Here is a 3,068-nt window from a genome sequence, read left to right on the forward strand (position 1 = left end):
AGCAATTAGGGGCAATCAGGCAGGTAGGCAGAGGTGGTTAGGGGCGATCAGGCAGGCAGAGGTGGTTAGGGGCAATCAGGCAGGCAGGCAGAGGAGTTAGGGGTGATCAGACAGGCAGGCAGGCAGGCGAGTGGTTAGAAACCAGCGGTCCCGGATTGTGAGAGGCAGTCAGACATCCCCTAGGGGTCCTGGATTGGAGAGGTTGCAGGCCGGGCTGATGGACCCCCCCACCCTGTGCACGAATTTTGTGCACCGAGCCTCTAGTGATATATATTCTCATTGTCTGACTTTTAAAAAAAGGGATGAACATTTAGGAAATACCCAAACAGGAGGATTTTTAAAAAGATATTGACCATATATGCAACTGTTACCATGTTATGCTTGAGAGTTATACTTTAGGATATGGTTTAATACTGGACTATGTGAATATAACTGAATAAAACATCTAAGAAATTTAATAAACAGTCATAATAAAAATAAGCTTAAAAGCCTTAAAGTAAAAAGAGTTTATTCAAAACCAAGACACAAAACTAAATCTCCCTCCCCCCCAGTATTTTATTGATGTAAATACTTTAAACAATTATCACAATGACTGTTGAGCATGTGTGTGTGTGTATTATCACATACATAATATTTATGTTATATATATAATAAATATCAGGAGTACATGATACCGTATTGATGTGTCCCATTACTGGTGTTGTTAACTTAGATCACATAGTTAAGTTGATGACTTCTAGATTTCTCCTCTGTAAAGTTATTATTTTTCTGTTTGAAATTAATAATCATCTTGGGGAGATACTCTGAGACTATATATCCTAAAATTTTTACCTATTAGTTTTATGTCTCTTGATGATTCTTGCCCAAGTCAATTTATCACTGTTATGATTGCCAAAGGGAGATTTTCTGATTCCATCATTGCTTCTACATTTCTTAGTTGGCTTCCTAATGGAAAGAAAGTACTTTCTCTTATCTATCTATCTATCTATCTATCTAATCTATATATATAGACTATGAATGCTTATTCTATTCACTGTCATTACTCATTTTGATGCTTCAATTGTTCCAGATTTGATCCTTTGTGCACTTTTTTATGTCATAAGAATATGTTCCAGGCTCATCTTGCATTTTCTTTACTCCAACCCTGGAGTCAGCCATTTCTCAAAGGACCCTTTGTTCCTTTTAGTGGAGAATGATATTTGAAAACTAAGACCTAATATTGGGTGTGTTCATTGCTACTAGTTTGTCATTGCTTCTAAGGCCTCTCAGTAGACAGAGCTATGAAAAGAGATGCATGATTATATTTATTCACACAAATTTATATCTATTTCTATGTTAAATCTTTATATATTTAAAACTATGAGTTCATATCTCTAGTCTTAATATTTTTAAGTGAGCAGGGTTCTCTATTTCTGCTAAAATTCATCACATGCCCAACTTTGCAATAGGATTAATTTTACACCATACCCTTATAATTCTATCAAACAAAAAATAAGGCTAAACTAAAGTTTATTTCTACCAAAGGTATGGTAACAATAAAAATTATAGTCCAGTTTTTTAAGCTACAGGTAAAGGAGCATGAAAGGTTTGTTTTGCAAAGTCAAAAGAGAACTTAGGACATCCCCTTCATGTTGATCTTCAATGTAACAACATATCCTATATAATAAAAGGCTAATATGCAAATTGAACCGAATGGCAGAATGACTGGTCGCTATGATGCGCAATGACCACCAGGGGCAGACGCTCAACGCAGGAGCTGCCCCCTGGTGGTCAGTGCACTCCCACAGGGGGAGTGCCACCTGGCTCATGGCTGGCGAGTGCAGTGGTGGTGGTGGGAGCCTCTCTGACCTCTGCTGCAGTGCTCAGGAGCAGCGAGCTGAGTGGTAAGGAGAAAGAGGGCGCAGGCGGGGCTAAAAATACACCCACCCACCCCCCGTGCATGAATTTCGTGCACCGGGCCTCTAGTTAAATATAAAAAGAGTCAGTCTCTCAATACACATGTATACATAATTATAGTTATTCATTCTTAGGTATGACCAGCCCTTGATGAAGTAGATACCTTAGATTATAGCATCAAAGAACTATCTTACCTACCCTTGTGAGAATTATAAAACTACTGAGTAAAATCACATCAATAATTACATCAGTAATTTTACTGCATGTGAACTATTCCTCAAGTCAGCAAAACTTAAAATGAATTATTGGCTTTAAACGTCTTTATTTTTATAATAAATACCATTGAGATTGTTCCCATTGGCATCTATAACTTTATTTTCTAATTCTTTTCCCATTCCTCTAAGATTTATGAATCTTACAAAAAAATTTTTAACCTACTTTGTACAAGCTATCCCCCTTCAGTTATATAAACAGAAGCTGTGTCTGCAGAATTGCAAGAGTTCAGATGGCAACTGAAAGGAAACAGTCAGATTCCACTTCCAAAGGTCCAGATGCTTGACATCACATTGCAAGAACCAGAAGCTGCGTACAGCATTTATTGTTATTAATGTCAGTCGCACAACTGGCCCAGTGCTACTGAATCACAAAACATGGATGTCGTGCTCTCATCTAACTAATCATGCCAACAGAATGTGTTCAGTATGGCATTCGTGGCACTCTGCAATTTGTGCCCAGACTTCTTTTGCAAATAGTAAGTCACGTAGACCCTCATCATCCTCTGCTTATGTTGCTCTCTTAGCAAGTCTCTCATATTCAGATGCCTGGGAAACTGGCACATTTTCACAAAGCAAAATGCAAGGTCATGGATATCCACAAATCCTCCAGTCTCATCACTTCTTGAAAAACTGTGCCATTCAAACTGAAAAATCAAGTAAAATACTTGCATCGGTCACACTTTACAAACCCTGGATCTGGTCTAATCTTTTAGAGTCTGGCTCAATTTCCAAGTCTTCTGAGAAACTTTGCCTGAGCGGTCAGCTCACTGTGGTTTCTCTGACCTCTCAACTATTACGGCGTTTGTAGGCTCTACCTGTCACTTGATACTAAAGTCATTAACAAATATTTATTGAATATTATCTCATGATGAAATACTTCTCGAAGAAAATTTAGAA

Source organism: Myotis lucifugus, unplaced genomic scaffold, assembly GCF_000147115.1.
Source record: "Myotis lucifugus unplaced genomic scaffold, Myoluc2.0 scaffold_18, whole genome shotgun sequence".
Classification (NCBI taxonomy): domain Eukaryota; kingdom Metazoa; phylum Chordata; class Mammalia; order Chiroptera; family Vespertilionidae; genus Myotis; species Myotis lucifugus.